Source organism: Anas platyrhynchos, chromosome 6 (genome assembly GCF_047663525.1).
Source record: "Anas platyrhynchos isolate ZD024472 breed Pekin duck chromosome 6, IASCAAS_PekinDuck_T2T, whole genome shotgun sequence".
Lineage (NCBI taxonomy): Eukaryota > Metazoa > Chordata > Aves > Anseriformes > Anatidae > Anas > Anas platyrhynchos.
In genome coordinates this window covers 8,412,050-8,433,392 of record NC_092592.1, presented here as the reverse complement: position 1 = coordinate 8,433,392, position 21,343 = coordinate 8,412,050, and the positions used below count along the sequence as shown (strand labels likewise).

The window sequence follows — 21,343 nt, the reverse complement described above, 5'->3', positions numbered from 1 at the left end:
TGTTATGCTTTCATTCCTAGAGTATTTTTTCCCTTATTAGAATTTCCCTTGTTCAAATTCGTCACCTCACAAACTCAAAACTACACTGAAAAAATGAAGAACCGTATTTTTCTTCATCTTTTCTCAGTATGACAGTTGGTTTATTGCCCACTTGATTTAAATCATCTGCTGCAGTGTATCCAAAAACTACGCATTTTTACCATAATAATTAAAACACATATGTATGTCATAATTACCTTTTAGCTGTACAAATACTACTAGATTCAAAATACTACACTCCTAGTACAAAAATGAACGTGAATTTTGGGACAGGTAGGGAGATTATATTAATATATATGAAATTCATACGTGACAGGGCGTAATCTCAAACACAAGTTCCTCGATGAGACACTCGAGGGGTTAAAAAATATCTTCCTAGTGAAATGCTTAAAGAAAAAATAAACATGCACAAAATCATCCCACTAAAGGGATGACAGATGTAATAAAACATGATTATTCTTCCACAGTACTATAAAAAAAACAACAGTATACATCACAGTAATTGCTATCTTCTGAATATAGCGAATATTTATCAAACATTGAAGAAGCCATGCAAATGTTAAAGTAAAATCAATACACAGTGGAGAGCTGAAGAAATCTTTGTTATACGGTTAACAAGAGGTACCCAGTGGTGTCTTTGCTAAGGACAGGAGTTGAAGTAAACCGATTCTGTCTTCCTTTGAGATTAAACACATTTCTAGTGGGAGGTGTTCCTTATGATGGGGGATTGGAATTAGATGGTGTTTAAGGTCCCTTCCAACCCAAACCATTCTATGATAATACGATATTTGCAAAGTTACACAACTCTTTTTCTATAAGAGATTATTACACGCTTCTTTCTGAACATCCATCTTCTCAGCCTTTCCAGTGGCAATATTAAAGTTACATTTCTGCTCAACAAAATAATTTTTGATAAACAAATTTATAGCAACAGGAAGGAAAAAAGAACATCATCAGGAAGGAAGACAGATGAAAGAAAAAAAAACACTAGTATTAAAGTAAGAAATATGGGCCATAAAACTAAAGAGTAACAGACCTGTGCAGGAATTCTGTTCAGGCTGGAGAACAGTACCAGGAATGTCAAGAGTTACACAGAGAACAAGTATGTGGTATTATGTTAATATTGCAGTCTATAATACAAGTATTGGAAGGCATATCCTATTTCTTCATAGACAAAGTAATCTAAATATAAAACTGAATTAAACTGTATAAAGGGTAAAACCATAAAATGTAAAAAAGAATATGTTTACAGTTTTGAAGCTGAAATGCTTTTTAAAAGCATCTGTTAGTTTTGATATTGGATTTCCTTTTCTACACAAACCTAAAATCTGCTGTCTCTCAGAGACTATTGTAAAACAACATTAGAAACACAAGATGTGAAGGTAACAGATCTGTTCTATCTTCAGAAGTACCATTGTAAAACTTCTCTTGCATTAAAGCATGAAATAATTCACAGTATACATGCTTCTTTTTAACTCAGATAACTGCCATTCAGTGTATTAGCATTAAATTACATTTTATGTTACACAATAAATTGTAAAATCATGATAACTCAAACAGACAAAACACATCAAACAGGTAATCCTGAATTACAAACTGCATCTACCATGAGTATCCTGGGATTCTGTCTATACAAAAAATTATGAATTCTGGTTCAGCTTACAGAACAGCTACATCACAGAATGCCTCTGTGAATATGGAAACACGTATTTGTCCCTGTCCAAATTCTTCCCCGGACATGTCCACAATATCAAAGGTCAGCAGAAAAAGGGAAGTTTACTTGTAGTGACTTTTATCACCCTGTTTGTTCAGCCTGCTCAAACTCTCTAACTACTCCCATGGACTATCATCTACATGAAAACAGGGCAATGGCAAGACTGGTAACTATTGCAGTTTCACTGATGCCAACTATGCAGAAGAAAGGGGCAAACAGCAAGATGCAAAGAGACATTTTGGGAACTATCCTGTGCTACTTACACAGGTTAATACTTTCTCTTTTTTCAAGCATCTTTCCCTTTGTGCGTTCCACAGCAGGAGACTTACTAACAATCCAGTGTGTGAATGTGCACATGGTTGATAAAGGCTGAAGCACAGACAGAAATGCCCTAAGGGCTGACAGGCAAAGAATGCAGGAGAAAGGACTAACAAAAAAACAATTTTGTTACCATAGTTATGTCTAAAAGGAAGAAGTACAAGTCACCATTACATTAGGTTTATTACTGTTGATGTGTTAAGAAGGAATTAGATGCAGCAACCTCTACTTTTAGGTCCTTTGTGTGAAGAATACACTGCTTTTTAACTGCTCATCAAAGATGACAACTAAAGGGTTTAGGGGCTTTGTAAACAGAAAGGTACAGTTCTTCTGATATTTACTAAGTGAAATCTCAACCATAGAAAAACATAAATAACTTACTATCTTGAATTATATTTATCTCAAGTAACTTTACAATAAAAACTGCATGTGGCCTACTACTCTATATGAATGTAAATACTATATAAATGGCACACATAATGGAAAGTTCACTTTTTCCAAACCCTTCCAAGAGAAGTCAAAGGCAAGACTTCCATGGAGAAAGAAAAAGCAAACTTGAGGCCAAAATCTTTACATAAATACCCTTACACCTGACCTGCACATTGTAACCTGAGGTCCCCATTAGCTGCTTCCTTCCAAATAGTAAGTCTTTTTAGAATATAATTATCAGAGCATGTAAGAATATCAGGAGATATCAATTAAAATACAAGACCCTGCAAATACCATGTTTCAAAGATGACCAAAACAGAAACAGATTTGAATAACTGCATACTGTCCACACACCTTGTACTAGAGTTATGTGTCTTTATCTGCTACATTTTTTCTTGCTACATCCCTAATTTTCACAATGGATCAGATAAGTACTTGACACAAATGCTATGCATCAAAAACTCACGAGCTCTTGTCAGCATGACAGAATGCACAGAAAATATGCATGCTCAATGAGAACAAATGGCTACATTCCCACACACCAGTAATACTGAGTGGTAGCCTTTCTGAATACCAGAGCCTACATGAACAGTCTCACTATAATCTGAAGCTCTTCCCAGATGAGGTACTTCACAATCAATAGCTTAAACACTGTTTAACTTACTTTCCACAGGGCATTTCCTGTTAACATTTGTCTTAGAAATTAAAGGAAAAAGGAGAAAGACAGCACTGATAACAGGCCAGCTGAGATCATTTTAACCTGCAACTTTCTTACAAATGCTTCCTCCTATTACATAAAATGCATTAGATAACTTTTTTATTTTCATCCAGGTATCCTACATACTGTGAGAAACACTCCGTAGCCAATAACTTAGGCTCAGGCGAGGATCTCAGTGAAGTAGTAATTTATTCGCGATTGCAATGGCGGGCGCCCCACAAGCAGGAGAGAGCGCATCTACTAGTTCCAAAACACAGTTTATATACCTTTTGATGGCAGGACCCTCCCCTGTTTCCCCACTGAGTGGGTAATCCAGGTTCACAATCTATCTGATGCTTCACAAACAATGCATGGCCTTCAGTTGCTGGCCTGTTAAATTTCAAATTTCTTTTGACATTTTTACTGCTTGAAGTGGTAATGTTTCTTCACTTATCTGACTTGACTTGACACCGTGATTTTCACCTAATTGTCCTAAGGAGTCTGTTTGTCTGCATTTTACTAGGTTGCCTGCTAAACTTTCTTATCACTGTAAGCATATCTCAGTACCACATTCCCTCCTTCAAAACAATGTAACTCTGCAAAAACAACATTTCTATTCCCACAATACCAAAGCAGAAAAGGAAGTTTACGACAATGTACCATCTCGTTGTCCTGATTCAAAATATTTAAGAGTTAATTCTTACAGTGAATTAACAGACTTTTAAAGAACTTGTCAGATTGCCAGTCACCACAGCAGCTATCACGAGTGGTGCATTGTACCTTCTGATCTTCCTTTGGGATCTTGGTGTTAACTATACTGGTCAAAACTCTTATCTCAGCTGAGCTAACTATCATATAATAAAGCTGGTTTTGACAAAGACATTACTCAGACTATCTCTAGGACAAAACTAATGGCTCTTCCTTAGCATATCATTTGAAGAAAAAGACAGGTGATGCCCTTCCCCTCCATATGGCACTAGTAAAGCTTCTGTTAAAGCACTTTTTATTAAAGTTTCTCCATTCAGTTCAAGAAAAGTTGTAGGCCAAATGGAGACATTCCAAGAAAATTAAAATAGAAAAATAATAGCGATTTAAGAAATCTATGAAGAGACATTAAAAAACTCAATCTGTCTCTTGAAGAAAAGATGGAAAATAAAACATACTTGCCTTTAACGCCTAAACCAATAAATTGGATGTAGAAATGTATCGATATTTAAACACAACCAAAATTATTCCTCTATCATCTGTTGTCATGAGAAAAGAGCAAGCAAAGAAACTTCGTAAAAGAAGTCAACTACCTTTCCAACCACGCTTCTTCCTCTATTTGGACCAAAATTAAAAATACAAAATGCTGCACTGAATTCCCATCTCTCTCCTACATACCAAAGTTCAGAGAACACTCAGCACCAGATCTCCACGAGCAATCTGGTGAAGCAGATTTTCTTGGTACATGGGCATCTTTTAACAGTATTTAACAGAATATCTACGTTCTACATGCAGGGCAGTGTCTTAGTCACTGTTCAAGCAAGAGATCGCTGGTAATCACGAAATGTTTTAAGTCACTGGAAACGTCAATACAAGAATTGAAAATAAAGAAGTGTAAATAAAGAATTACTCAGAAAAAAAAAATAAATGTCCTGTCTTCTCTGGTTGTATTAACTAAATACATTCTATCTGCTAAAATTAAGAAACGAGATGATATTTTCTAATATTATTTGTTGCTAATCTAGCTGACAACACTGTTATTCTGTCTCAGACCAGGAATGGTATTGAGCAGCATGGTAACGATACAATATTTACTCAGCACATAAATTCAGGATGCTTCCAAAATGCTCACTTTTAAACACATACAACTGGATATTTCAGTTTTAATACCTGTAAATGCCTACTGTTATATCCATCTTAAAAAAGGCAAAGAGGAGGATGCAGGAAGCAATGGCCTTCACCTCTGTTCCTGGGAAAATAATGGAAAAAAAATATTGGCCTCCAGGCCAATGAAGGACAGAAGCCAGCACTGTTTGTTCCCCATCTTCTTAACAATACCAACTCGAGCATGACCAAACTGATTGTACTCAGTGACAGAACATGAAGATGAATGTGGGCAGACACAAGTGGATTGCAATAAGTTTCCCCTCAGCAAGGTAGTGAAAACTCTTCTGGATCTATCACTATCTGTGCAAGATAATTTTTGAAGGGAAAGAGAAGCAACAGCTCTTTGCACTGATCATTTCAATATGTACATTTTCAGATACAGACACTTCATCTTGAAGTATGAAATACGATCTTCATTTTTGTTTACAGGAAATGTTTATTTAAGTTTCTATTTCTTTTGTATTTTACCTTAGGGTGAATAACATATTGGCTGAGTTGGAAGCTTGTCCTTGAGGTTTGTCTTCATTCACATATGCATAAATGATTCAGTCATTGGCTTATAAACTCAGAAAAGCTATAGAAGAAAAAAGCAACAACAAAAAAACACCGCTATCTAACGAGTAACAAAAGAAAGAAGAATATTTCTTCAAGACACTGCCTATCAATTACAGAGTTGGAAGCCCAAAATGATTAGCTTAATTGAATAATGAAGTTTTTAAATTACAAAGAAATTCACAAGTGAGAATCTTAGAGCAATATTAATCTTTTCAAGAGTTTTCCTTCTTTCCATCTTCCATTTTAACATCATCCCAGTAAGCTTTGGATGGTTTGAGATGTTAACAGTTTGTACTTCAGTCTTTGCTGTCAATTTCTTGGGGAAAAAAAAAAAATCAGCCTACAGACAGGTTCCTGGATTTTCAGCTTCCCATTCAGTAGTCTGACGTATTCCAGGACAGCATGTTTAAGACCTTCTGCTTTCCTACAGCCTTACATGAGCCAGGCTCTGTGATCTCTGAAGACAGAAGTACACTGCAGAAGCATACAGCCATCTATATGTCTAAAAATGAAGACTGATAAAAGAAAAATGACTATAAAGTAAACAAGAAGCATCAACACCTGGACTGGCAAGAAACAAAAAGAAAAAAAGCAGAAACACAAGCATTCCCAGCTGGGTACTGGTCACTTCTCTAACCACAGTCCTCTTCTCCCCAGGCCTACAAGATCAAGGAACTCTCCACAAACATGCAGCAGTGACTAGCACACATACAGTTTTCCCCCAGCTTCTTCATTTGGACTTCTCAATTTCAACATACCCTTCATAGGTCAGAGAGAAACTGTATGTTTTAGGGGTAATTTCCCTCATCCTTACATATAAGTGTATTCAGCTGAATTAGGTCTTCAAAGTGCCCCTTTCTCTCCTTTCACTATAAAAAAAGCTGCAAATGGTTAGCTCAATTTTGATTCTGAAAGTTGCAGGAGATGGTTCCATATTCCCAGTATTCATGACAATATGTAGCGTAACAAAGAACAATTTTCGATGTGTTAGTACTCTGTAATATGATGCTGATTTTATAGGACAAGAATGGAAAAAATAGTTGAAAATTGCAGCAGAACATGAAAAAGAAAACTACGAAGCATAAAAAGAAATGTATCACTCTTCCACAGCATAAATATGCTTTTATTCAGACTATAAATGTGCATAACTGTATTATCAACTACATTCTCCTAAAATGGTATCGCCTTCACCCAAGTAACTACAACCGACATTCAGTAAAAACCTACTAAAGTTATAATTTGTTCTCCAAAAAAACATATTCAACAACTCCAGCTTCTCACAGCACAACAGAATGAACCCCTTCAACTCGAATCTGATCCTGGCAACTCCTAAAAACACCAACTGGAAGGCCCTTTGGCCTAGACTAGTATGCTAGGAAGCACTGAACTATAAGATCTTTTTTTGTCTCGCCCACTGTGTACAAACTAGGACACAATGCTACGATAGTAACATCAGAATTCATATGGTACATGTACATCTCCTAGATCTGAACACAAATACAAGGACTAACAAATGGTCCCCCTTTCTACTCCATAGAGAAGAGTACTTCAACAGACTTGTATTATAAAGCCAGCTTTACTAAACTGCTCCAAAAAGTACCCCTACCATTTAAAAATATTTGCACCTAATACTACAAGTATTACCTCAACATTAACACATTAATTGACTCTAGTTTTTCACTTCTTTACTAAGGTGTGACACTGGTGAACAAGAGAGAGAGTCAAAATGAAACAGAAGACAATCTGAAAAAAAAAAAGTCAGCAAAACTGTGAGGATAATGAGGCTCACAATAATAGAATAGTTGCTCAAAGAGGCTGTGAAATCTCTGGACTTGGTCTGAAATCAGAGTTGAGACTAGTCAGTTGGCCAAGCTGTGAACTTGTGTAGGAGGGTGAACTACACTTTGACGTTCCATCCAGCCTGAATGACTTATGATTCTGTGATACAGAGAAAACATGGTAAGAACTTTGAGCCTAAAAGGACATGGTCTAGGGACAGAATCACAGAATTTCTAGGTTGGAAGAGACCTCCAAGGTCCCATAGTCCAACATCTAACCTAACACTAACCAGTCCCCCATTAAACCATAGCCCTAAGCTCTACATCTAAACGTCTTTTCAAGACCTCCAGGGATGGTGACTCCACCACTTCCCTGGGCAGCCCATTCCAATGCCTAACAACCCTTTTGGTAAAAAAGTTCTTCCTAACATCCAACCTAAACCTCCCCTGGCGCAACTTTAGCCCGTTCCCCCTCGTCCTGTCACCAGTGAGGGGCTCAAAGCTGAACACAGGACTCGAGGTGCAGCCTCACCAGAGCTGAGTACAGGGGGACAATCACTTCCCTAGCCCTGCTGGCCACACTGCTTCTTATGCAAGCCAGGATGCTGTTGGCCTTCTTGGCCACCTGAGCACACTGCTGGCTCATATTCAGCTGACTATCAACCAATACTCCCAGGTCCTTCTCTACCGGGCAACTTTCTAACCACTCAACTTATATCCAGGCTCTACAAATTACTGAAACATTCCTGATCTGCATCAGCAAGTCCTTTCTACACATTTGGCCATAAAATTCATCAGAACATTTGACACCACCTGTCAGCCTTGTTTTCTTTCTTCTTTGTTTACCTAGACTTATCTTAAAACTTATCTTAGACTTAGCAATTATTTTTCACCCTTCCCTTTAACTATTAGATGAGAAGTTATTTGCCTTACAAAATCTTATTTTACAAAGTATGTACATTCAGTTCACTAAATACATGGGACAACCAGTTTATCTCTACTCAGGGCCTCACATTTTTGTTTAAATGGCAATGAATATTCAAAGCATTTATTACTCTCCTCAGAACATCCCCTCTCAGAAAATGCAGGACAGTTTCCCTTTTGCCAACTTTAATATCCTCAGGCTACAATTCTGGGAGGCTTCTTTTCTAAGCAGATGAACTACAAAGGGACAGCAGGGGGGGAGGGGGAGGAATTAGGCCTTCCCTTCCACTTTGGGAGGTGAGGTGAGGAGGTGGTGTTTTTTCCCATCATTTGTTTGTTCAATCCTGTTAGCTTTTCAGCAGTCTATTAGGAGAACTGTATGGGACACAGTTCTTAAATAAAAGAGAGACAAGAGAAGATTCTCATTCAGCAGATGAGCAGAAGGCTGTGTCACACACAAAACACTCCACCGGCCTTTGCTCAGTCTTCTTTTACCCCATTTGCCCCTTTTGTAAGCAGAGTTGCTTACAGAGCTGATAAATTAAAGCAGATAGTAACTACAAAAAAACAAAAACAAAAAAAAACACACACGTTTTACTTTCACTGCTAGGAAAGCAGAGATTCAATTTTCCATATCATTTGCTTTGCCAAGAAAGAAGAGCTGAAGTCTGCAGTTTTATTGCCTTAGGTGAAAAATGACTTGGCCCTATAGAGGGCATAAATAAATCTGTTTTCTGCCCTTCTATGGCTAGGAAATAGAAAATTTATTGTTGCTTTCTAAATTCCACATCTAAAACCCAAATCTATCTAAAATATTACTAACTTCATGAAAATCTCTCTTCAAACTCAGAAAGTCCTTAGTAAATCAAAAATCCTTAAGTCTAAAACCAACTAAAGCAATCTTTTCTGAAAAATGGGTTACCTCAAAGAATCAATTCGTGCCAGGGATTACACAGAATTTTTCGTTCAACTCAATCCTTATCTAATAGGTAATGAAAATCATTTAAACAGTCAAATAACTAGCCAGATTACAGTAAAATAGTTCAAAGCACAGCCCTTATAAATCAATGCACAGCCAATAACCTTGTTAATAATTTCAGGACAAAGGCCATAGAATGAAGAGTTGGCAATCTTCCTAGTTTGGGCCAAGCAGCATAGAAGAAATCTGCGTTATCTCGTGAACACTGAATGTCTGCCTTTGGATCAGATGGAGGAAATGGTCAATTTACCAACTTCAGAAAGGTTCAGTTTCCTTGGGGGAGGAGGATTAACAATGAAAATTAACTACCTATTCCCTTCTGCTAGATTACTGGTGTAAAACGGGGTAATTTTGCATTACCTGTTTTACAATGTGTGTAACATAGCAGACAATACCATGTTAAATAGTAGCTATTTCAGTTATGTCAATAAAATCTTTTCAAAAGGTAACAGCCATCTGTCCCTCTTCGGTAACTGTTCAGGTGCAATAATATTCTCAGGTAACAGCTTTTTATTTGCTATACTGAACAGTAGATGAGCATATAGTATTTGTTTGATACAATGGCCAATACACAGAAGAAGTATTAAGAAATGTAAAACAATTAATTGGCAAGTGAAGTTAGGAAGAAAAGCCTTCTTGACCCATCCATCAGCTGCTGCTGCTTCTAATATTAAGCCTCCCTTCTCATTCCATCAAAGTATCAAAAACAAATACAGGGGTATTACCTCAACAGTATTCCCCAGAAGACTACCCCTGCATTACAGCATGTCTGTGTGAAAAACAGGGTTGCTCCATCTGTTGCGGATTTGCTTTCCTTCCATTTTTATTTGAAGCTTTTTTTCATCCTTTTTGTTAGACAAAACATATTTCACTTTCCACTACCAGCCCTTCTTCAAAGTCTACTTTTTAGAACAAAAAACAATTTGGCTCACGGGGAAAGCTGTAAGCTTCCTCCTTACCCCCTCCATTTAGTTAGTAAACAACAAAATTAAGAGGCTTTTTGATATTTCCTATGAATGTTTGTATTAAATGAAAACCACTTCAACAGCTGCATGTTATGTTTCCGACCAAATTCCACAAACACACACACACATTTATCAATGTCACTGAAGACAACTTAAAGAACTGGTCTCTCTATAGAGATATACAGTATGAGAAATGAGAAAAGAAAAATAAGGTGTGAGTTTACTAACTGGAAGCCACACAAATTAATACACTGTTTTCCATACACCAAGTTTATATCACATTGATATGTTCATAGTGAGTAACGCCAAGTACTTGCATTTTTGAGCATACCTCGTATGAATCCACTACATCCTGTATATAATCAGAACATTAGGTTTTGATGGTGGTATTTTATGGTGTGTTTTTTTGTTGTTGTTTTTGTGTGTGTTGTTTTTGCTTTCTTTCTGGGGGGGCGAGGGGGGAGGGGGGGAGTAGAAGCAGCAACAGGACAATAAAAAATGGAACAAAAAATGGGAAAAGCCATAATTTTGTAAGCACATACATCACATACATGAAAAGACTTATTTTTTTTGCTTAAAGATATGCACTGAATGTCACATTGTAATATAAAATGTATCCTCAAAAAGTACACATGTAAGCGTGCATACATGTAGACATTAAAGAACTATCCTGGAATTAAGACTACTCTGAAGTATAGCTTCTGCACTTACAATATGTTTGCAGTCAGAAATAATGCCAAGAAAGTCATAAACCAGATTTATCTGTTGCTGTATTTTGATTCTAGAATAAATGTAGAAACTTCAGCACACTTAGGAGAACACTCTCTTTGTGTCTGCCCTATTGCAGGATCCCAAATAACCAGTTAATAATTAACTAGTTTTGTAATTTGCACATGAAAGAAGAAAAACTTCTTTGTTGTTGATGATGTTTTTTGGGACTTTTTTTTTGCACTTTTTTTTTTTTAATAGTTATTTTTAACTTCAGGGGCTTTTGTTTGTTTTAGCCTGGGCACTTTCCACTATTGCATGAGATTTTTTTTTTTTTTCCCCTGACATCCTAAGGATTCCCAGCTTTATGGAAATCAAAAACACGTCCTCTCCAGCTGCTGGAGACTCCATAGATCAGGCTGCTTTCTGGTTATCAGGAAAATCTCATCAGTGTCCTACTGCTTGTTATTACATTCACAAGAGGGGACCTTAAAGGAACACATCATCATGTCAGCAGTCTCCTTTTGCTCAAGTTGTGCACTTATGCATCTTCTCATTTCATTAAAAAACAAAACAAACAAACAAAAAACAACACAAGGGTTTGACATGCTACACCCTAGTCTGGCAAATTGACTTTCAGTAGTCAAAGCACACTTCCTACGTTTCAGAACTATGACACAGCTGGCTATAAGATAATAGGTATTATATCATAACTGGGAACAAGAAAGTCTGGCATTCTGCACCACAGTAGCATCATCACTTTGAACTCTTAGTGTCACTGACCAAAAAATCTTTTATTATTTGGTTGTGCTTATTTGAATACCATTTTTTAGAATACATGTATATTTTTCCATTAGGCCTCATTACAAAAATCAAGCAGATCAGTTTCTACAAAGCTGCATAAAACCATCAAAAGCTACTGCCACAGCTGCAGATGGAAAGCTATTAGCAACCAAGCTGCTAGAAAATCAACATGCAAAAAAATTAATCCCAAAATGTACAAAACTCATACATCCATCATGCTCCAGAGACTGCCAAATCTGAATTCTGACAGATTAAACAAAAATAGAATTACAACTACATCAGACTATTTACTAGCTAACTTTCCACATCTTCTTACTCACTTTTGTCCTCCACAGGCCTACAAGAAGTTCATGACTAGAACATTCCCATAATCTTTGGTACAGAAAACCTTGAATTAGAAAATGTGGATTTGCAATAGCAGGTTTTCACAGCACAACACTTACCAAAGCAGGTTCCCAAAATAAGCATGTGATACTGATCCAAGTTGGTGTCTTGGTTACAGAATAACCAAGTATCAATTATCTAAAAAGTATATCACCATTACAATGTTTGCCATCAAGTCTAAGCAATCAGTGTTACAGGAGTAATTTGCATTTATGGCTGCATACTAGGGACTGTACTCAACTTTTGGGGCAACAATATCAATGCCAAAAGGTATGTAGAAGGCAACAGAAATAAAGGGTTCATTATGCTATCATAATCTATGGTATATATTAAATACATACCTACATCTTAAACGCTGTATGTAGTTCTTGTCCTTTCTCCCTTTTACAAGCATCCATCTCATTAAACAGCAGGTCAAATAAATAAATAAATCCCTGTTTCTTTACAAAGTCTTTCTCTAAATCATTTAAGTAGCAGTTACGTAATGTTGTGGAAGACAAATGGCTTTGAAAAGCAGTAGACAGCTGAGGATATGCCCAGCAACAGTGTTGTCATATGATGGCATTGACAAAACTTTCACACGAGTTTTTAAAGTGGTGACATCAGAAGCCAACTTTGGATGGTCAGTGACACCTACCTCAAGTCTCCATCAAAAATGGGAAAATTTCAGGAAATTTTCTTATACTCAGTGAGAACCATGAACTAGGAGCTTGACGATTACAGCATATGAAGTCTTATTTATCCTGAAGCGTATTATAATCAGGTCAAACAAACTTGAGATAAGTGGTACTGAAACCAACTGTAGAATCTACCTTCTGTTTGAATACTGTTTCTCCTTAAATAAATGCATAAATCTCTACAGAGATCTCTTACATGCCTACTCTTTCAAAAAACATGGCATGGCATTTTGCTATTGCAGATGCAGGAAAGCAGGCATGAAAATATAACATTTAATCTTAGGAGTCTGAAAAGCATCTTCATTTTTTTCCCATGTCCATAGCTCTGCTCTAAGTAAATCTGTAATTAGTAATTTTTCCAATGTATTCATCTGTAAACTTGCTACATACCAAGAAAATGAACTAGAACTTTGAACCATTGATGGAAAAGTTATTAAATCAAGAGATTAGCAAGCCAAAAATCTGAATCATTCCTTTATTCCTTGTCCAAGTAGTTTCAGTTTGTTCTGCAGTTTATTTTGAGTCACTTCAACTCTCCGGACTGATATCTTAATGACTGTAACTACCCAAAGTAATTTGAAACATAACTCTGATGAAGATTTAAAATTCAATGCTACAAGTACCTACAGGTTGAGGCTTGGCCTTCTGATTCATTGTATTTAAACTAGTGGTTTTTAACATAATAGAAGATACAACAATGTTGCAGGGTTCAAAAAGGGTAGTCTCAACTTTTGAAACAAAGAAAACCAGGCACCTTAGATCTCAAACCTCAGTCCTGACTAATAGTTTTTCAGCATCTGTATCAGCAGGCATTATCAAGTTTTATTTTGTAGATAATATAAAGAACACCCTCTCACTCATAGGCAACATCTTTCTAAAAATAAAAAAAAAAATTAAAAAAAGGCATTTTGTAAGAAACTTCAGATCTTCAGATTACCTCCTGAGTTCCAGAATATGACAAACTGCACTGTGATTGCAGTTTACATAGTTACCCGAACATGGGCTTCTCCTTCCTCCAGAAAAACACCAAAGCCTGTCCACTATCATCCAAATCACACACACAAAATAACACAGAAACGTTGCTGCACAACAAATTCCAATGCTTACCCACAAAATGGGCACTAAATCCAGAAGCTGTGATGCACCACTGACATGGGACTCATTCAGGAAGAGGCCCTTCTCCAGAGGTTTAAATGCCTCCAACATTCCCTAGCAATAAAAACCATCAGCGAAAGAACAAGGGGGACTTTGGATGGAAACAACAGACACACAATTCTGTGACTCATTCTCATGCAGGCACTTCTGAAAACTAAGTGAGATGTCTTCATGCAGGTAAATGGCATATAAATATTGCCACAAGTGGTGCAAGGTTTTTAAATAACCATACACAAAGAATTTAACGGAAGTACATGCATGTTCCAACAATGCACTGACGATGCAGCCTTTGGCAAAGGTAAGAAACTTTATGCCACTCATAAATCTAGCCATAATGGCAAAGGACTCTGATGGTAAAATTTTAAAAATTAACACGCACATAGCTCAAGAGAAAGGCCTAACCCCAAAGGTAAAACCCTCAAAACAAAGAAGTAACTTCAGATAGTAATCTAATTAGTCCAAATTGAATCCAACACTTTGTATGCTGCTTAAGCACAACTATGTATTTTTGCAGACAAGTGATGAGAAAAATTTTAAAAATTCTGCCCAGATAAGTACCTGAACTGCAGTAACCTCAGTCTAGCACCTTTCCTAATGCAAGTTTAGTGTAGGTGTTCATTAAGATGAAAGCATATATTCATACAAAAATAAAACAGAATAAAGTGCAGCCTGAAAAAATGCAGAGATGTCATGTAGTGTTTCTGTTTGCAAGTGGTTCCACTAACTTAGCAGACAAAGCATTGACGTTTTACAGCCTTACCCGCAGCATACTGTAATGTTGCAGACTTTTTTTCACTTTTTTTAGAATAGGAGTATTGGGAGGAAGGAGATTCTGTAAGGTTTCACAGCTAAAATTCAAAGGAAAGAAATTAAAGGCATGGCAAGGGGAAGAAAGGGAAAAGTTAAGTGAAAATGTACTAAGATTTAGAAATAAACTTAGATGAAATCGCATATAAAGTGGTTTCTGAATTTAAACACACTACAAAACCGGATGTGAAATTCTAGAATTATTTTTTTTTCTGAGTTTCAGTAATTGACATTAAATAAAATTTCCCAGGATATCTAAGACCTCCAGTAGAATAAGAAAAAAAATATGTAGAATGAACAGGATTTTATGCAGTTGGACTATTATTATTCAAAACATTCCTAGACAGTGTAGGGATTCTCTCCCACTAAAATTCATAGACATTTTCAGCATTTCTGAACATTTTACCATCTGCCTCTATGTATTTACAGTAAGTATGAGTGGCATCTCTAAAAAGAGCTCTTGTTGTGTCTACGCTTATACCTGTAGCATCAATTTTTAACATGCAAAAATCTTAAAAGATCAAAGCAGAGAAGAGAGAATCGTGCATCATGAACAAGTGTGTCAGTGACTCCCACAATTCAACAACCTGATGTCACCACTGCACTATCTAGTTTCACACATCAAAGAGTTTGAAAAGGATGAAAATAACATTAGACTTAACATGTATGATGCACTCCCTAGTAATGACACACAGCACAAAAATACCGTCTGTTTCGAGAAACTGATATAGTGCTGTGAAAGACAAATGATGCTGTGAGAACTAGTATCTCTATTTTGGCAAGAGGTAGCAATATACGGAGAGCTGCAAAACCCATCATATCTAATCTCCATTCTGCTTCCAGTTGTGTGCTATCCACAATGTCACCAAATTCAAACAAATGTAGCACATCGTTCTTTATACCATTCAAACGTTCTGGCAATTAACCAGGGGAAAATGCAATCGGCTATTATATAAAAGAAAACCACTGTGTTAAAGTTACCCCAAACAGACATAAGCTTAAGTCAATAACTTGCAAATGTCTACATATAAGAAGTGAACGTTGTCAGCTGTCTTCCCTAAGATTAACTACCTTCTTTGCCATATAGTATTTCCCTACTGTGTGATAAACTTTTCTGTGGAATTGTTATTTAAGAATTCCTGCAATTGTGCAATTACTTAAATATATACATAGGTGAAACCATACAAGTTGCTACGGGGTTCAAGGACTACAAGACCCCAGCACAAAGAGTTTTAATACTTCCTTTCCCATCACTATTCAATCCATCACCAGAAGAGTGCCTGAAACTGGAAACTGCTTTTTTAGTCTAGAAACTAATTTTACTTACAAGCGGTGATAATCAGTGTGAGTCATCACATAGATCCTAAAAGAACCATGACCTCTGGTAAGCAGATACAATAAACAGAGCAGGGCGGGGTAAATTATGCTAATTCCTACTGATGCTCAGCATCTTTCTTTCTCAAGATGGCATCAATTAACCTAAGTTAAATCCCAAGCTATTTTTACCTTGAAGTTTGCTGCTTTTATATATATATATATATATATAAAATATATATAAATATATATATATATATAAATATATAAATAAATAAATATATATAAATATATATATATAAAATATATATATATAAAATATATATAAAAATATATATATTTATATATATATAAATATAGTTTTATATATATATAAAACTATATTTATATATATATAAAACTATATTTATATATATATATATATATATAAAAAAAAAAAAACAAGGGGTTTCTTCCCTTCACTTGTAACAAAAAGATATTAAGACCCCCTTCACATGTTAACCTGTGTTTCCATCCTCAGACCATCATGGCAAGTAAAAATTGTTACAGCTTGTTTTGAGGCCACAGAGGGAAAATAAAATAAAATGCAGCACTGGGTAGACTCCAGAGCAGTCCTGGGTAAATGTGCATGAAGAAATTAAAAGATGAGGCAGCATAAAGAAAAGTATTTCTTGAGAATGTCTTCATACACAATGTGAAACCGCATAAAGAGGAACACTGATTCAACAGCACAGTACTACAGAGCAGAAGGAATAACGTCATATTCAAAATATACTCCAGAATTGGCAATACAGCATTATGTAATTGCATGTTAAGGATGTGAGAAAGATGCACTAAAAATAAAAATTGCAGTATGATTTTAAAAAAATACATCTGATTCAAAGCAACTGTGGAGAACTATAGAAAAGATCTGCTTTTCTGGATGAGATGGAATAATGCTAAGGATCTGTTACAGATTTGAAAATTAAATTTGAAAAATTATTAAAAACCTAGCTAGCAACAGGAACACATCAGACTGGAAGATCAATTGGCTAATTCACAAGAGTTTGTGACGTCTACTCTCAATGGGCTGCTTCTGTATTACATAGAGAAGGACTGAATTATCCAGAAGACAAACTGATATACCCTGTTCACTGAGTACAGAAGAAAAGGGAGATAAAACTAAGTTTAGGATATTAATTCATCTACAGATAGAAAGAAAAAAAATGTCCGTTATATTTTCTCACAAAAATTCACTTCTTTAAGAATTACATTTGTTAAGAACATGGGTTATGATTAATAAGAAACAATGGCTTGATTTTGATTCAGAGAGAACAATGAAAAATTAAGTCCATAAATTAATTTCTCTTAAGGGTAAACTAAAAAATTAACAACTTAGTGAGATCAGTTGTATTGATGAGTACAAGGGAGTACAAGGGTCACAGTTCTGTACAGTTCTTTCACAACTGTACAACAGAAATTAATATAAGGCCTATAAGGAACACGCCCATCGAATGCAGAGTTACAGTCGAGACTCAGAAAGTCCATCTTCCTCAGATCTTCTCAAAGATATGAAAAATGAAAACAGTACTTAAAAAAAAAAAAGGCAAACATAAGAATACCCAACAGAAATTGGGTAACTACTGAAACTCAGTCAAAGAGGAGTCTAAGAATCCAGATTTCTGCAAGGGACCTCTTCATAAAGTTTTCAACAATGCTGTCTTAGTAAAAATAGAGTAACAAAGACACACAGAAATAACATAATAATATATAAGTTATACAGCAACACAGAAATAACAAAGTCCTGCTGTTTTTTTTCTGGTTGCCTCCAACCTGGGCTTCCATCTTATCAGTTTGAAACCCCAGACAGGGAAGAGACATCGGAAGATCCAAAATCACATGTGTTTCAGTGAAAACGGGTGACTAAATTCTTAGAAAGAGGCCTGCTTTTTCTGAGGAAAATCCTGAAACATCACTATATAGTCAAAATATTTTGACATATGTTGTTACTTATATAACACAAAGTTTTTGCTTTGCATCTACTTAAGTATGTATGAGATCTACTGAAATCCTTAAAATCTTTCAATGTCTCAAGAACTTCATAATAATGCTAAATTGCCATTTTTCCTTTATCAAATTATGGTAGGTTCCCGTAACTTTCAAGTGTTCCAGTTTAGAAAATAGCCTTAAGCAAACAACTATAAATTAAGTTCCCATTTCAGCTGTATTTCCTCTTGTATGAAGTTCCTCTTGAGTTAGAAGAAAAGGTCAGTTTTTTGGCTAGTTATAAACCTCCTCACAACCAGCTTAGGAAAAGACATGCAACGACTCACAGAGCTCAAGTGTGTGTGTACATATATACATATATATATGTTGTGTGTGTGTGTACATGTACACACCTAGAGGAACACAGCTATATATACACACACACATATACTTTTTTTTTTTTTTTTTTTTTTTTGACTATTTCAGTAGTGCTTTAGATTTTAAAAAGGCACTGGGCTCCCCCACTTTCTACCCATGAGTACACAGCTGCAAAATTACATATGAAAAATCTAAACATAGAAAAAGAACTAAGCAATTGAACAAATTTTCACTTTTAAGAGCAGTTATCACATTTTTTCCTGTATCTCGGTAATTATCTGTTAATTAAATTACCTCTTTTCAAGCTGATGCCGTATCTTAGTGTTATCTTCAACTTTGTCATTTTTTATATAACTCTAAAAACTTCCACATTTACATGAATCTATTCCTGGTTCTCTGCCTCAGATGAATTCCATTCTTCTTTAAGTGATGAAACTGATAGAAGGGCATGGTCAAGTACATTATTTATTATTAGAGCAGATGAGTAATTGCTTTAGTGTTGCACTGCTTGATCCTTGTTGTACATTAATAATTAAGAGCAATGAAATAGATTTGGATCATGTGTAAACTAAGAAGTTTGAAATTATATTTCTGTACTGTATTCCCTATTGTTCTGCATCTGAAACAGATATACAGGATGGTCTCTTCCCAACCGTTACAATAAATTTATTTTCAATTCAACTTTATGCAGAATATAGATTTATAGAGCATTTTTATTCCCCCAAGAATATTCTAATAGACTAGAAAGAGATCAGGACACCTAGCAGAAAGGACCAGACACTATTAAGCAGCATCAACTACATGGCTTGAAGAATCCAAACCCTGGTTTTATGTTTATGCTTTAGTAATATAAGCATACATTTGGACAAACCAAGCAACTAGTGAACCATGAACTGGTTCAACCACAGTTACTGATACACTGTAGGGTCCAGTACTGAAGGATTACGTACTCCAGAGGAAGCATGTGACAACAGCTTAGAAAGACGAAAAGCACATAATACCAAGTTAGAGAGAGTATGGGTATGGAAGCATCATTATTAAATGTGATTTAACTAAGGGAAAAAGGATTATGTGCTAGAGCAGAACTTTAAGGTTATACCTAATCTGCAGTCATTGTGATATTTCAGAAGATCTGTCATGTGGAACTACAGCAAGTAAGAACACAAAAATGGTATTTTTTTTCTCTTAAATGATCGTATTTTTAAGTACACAGAGAAATAAAACGTGACATGAATAATCAGCCCACTTCTGAAAACAAAGTAAGACCTTAAAGGGTTTTGAAGAAGAAAGGAAGAAACCGGAATTTAAAATTGGGAAATCCTACCACAATCATTTACAGTATGAAAAAATTAATAGACCAAATACAACAACATAAATAAGAGTAACTGTGCTGGGAGTGGACAGGGAGAAAGCCTACTAACCAGTGAAAAGTATTTGTCTGAATCAACTTGAGTTCTAAGCTTGTATGGGAAACATACCTATAAAGGGGTACGTCACTGTTTTGGCAGTCCGTAGCTGACTAATTCCTTTTGAACCACTGCTGGTTACTTTCAGAGTATGGTGGATCTTCCCAACACCACTGGGGAGAGCTACATTCTCCTGGGGTGTCAGGAAACTCCAACTTGCCAGCATCTATGGCCACTGGAGGAAAAAGACCACTGTAAAAACAAAAACAGCCTACCCAGCATCCACCTACTTCCTTCACCTCACGCAGGCATTGGAACGGGCTGCCCAGGGAAGTGGTGGAGTCACCTTCCCTGGAGGTCTTGAAAAGACATTAAGATGTAGAGCTTAGGGATATAGTTTAGTGGAAGACTGGTTAGTGTTAGGTCAGAGGTTGGACTAGGTGATCTTGAAGGTCTCTTCCAACCTAGATGATTCTGTGATATTCCAAAGCTCCTGAAGTTTCATAAATACTCTCCAAGCTGGATGTACCTATTAAAGTATGAGAAGACACTGTTCTTTCAAAGAGGGGTGTGACAAATGTAAATGAGTTTTAAAGTGACTAAGTAGTAGAAATTTTTGAAGAAAATTCAGATCACTGAAAAAGAAAGCAGCAGTGACTATAGCCCACAGGTCTGAGCATGGTTCAAGTTCTCATACTCTTAAATTTAACGAACCATACTTGATCATGAACCCAGCTACCTGCACCGTTTATCATGCCTGACCAAACTGATGGTGTACAGTAATGAAGTGTCTGGCTCTGCAGATGAACAGAGCAGAGTTGGTATTGCTTCCTTCAATTGTATTTTGACAGTCTACGAAAGCATCCTTACAAACTAGAATGCTAGCATGTGGGTGGGTGACTGGAGAACAGAAGGCTCCAGGCAGACGTGCAGTGGCCTTCCAGTACCTAAAGGAGGCTACAGGAAAGCTGTAAAAGGACTCTTTGTCAGGGAGTATAGGGATAGGACAAGGGGGGATTGGCTTTGAACTAAAAGAGGGTAGGTTTAGATTAGACATAAGGAGGAAGTTCTTCACTCAGAGGGTGGCAAGCCACTGGCACAGGCTGCCCAGAGAAGCTGTTTATGCCCCATCCATGGTGTTGTTGAAGGCCAGGCTGGATGGGGCTTTAGGCAATCTGGGCTGGTGGGAGGTATCCCTGCCCCTGGCAGGGGGTTGGTACTGGATGGGCTTTAAGGTCCCTTCCAACCCAAACCATTTTAAAGTTCTATAAGGGAATCAAAAAAGTAAATCAAAAGAAAAAACTATATTTCACCTTTCCTAAGGAGGTTGGGGAATACTCATCCTTGGAAGTCTTCAAACATCTTCTCAACAGGATACAAGTAACTTGGTCTAATTTGAAGTTTATCCTGCTCTGTGCAACATGTTTGACTAGATACTTTTGAAAGTTCTCTTCTACCTTTTGTTCTTTGATTAC

The 21,343-nt window shown here is 36.3% G+C and overlaps 1 protein-coding gene across 25 annotated transcripts in view; it reads right to left on the bottom strand.

Annotated features, from left to right (window-relative positions):
- CTNNA3 (catenin alpha 3) overlaps window positions 1–21,343 on the bottom strand; it is a 482,801-nt gene that overhangs the window by 133,435 nt on the left and 328,023 nt on the right. The window lies entirely within an intron of this gene.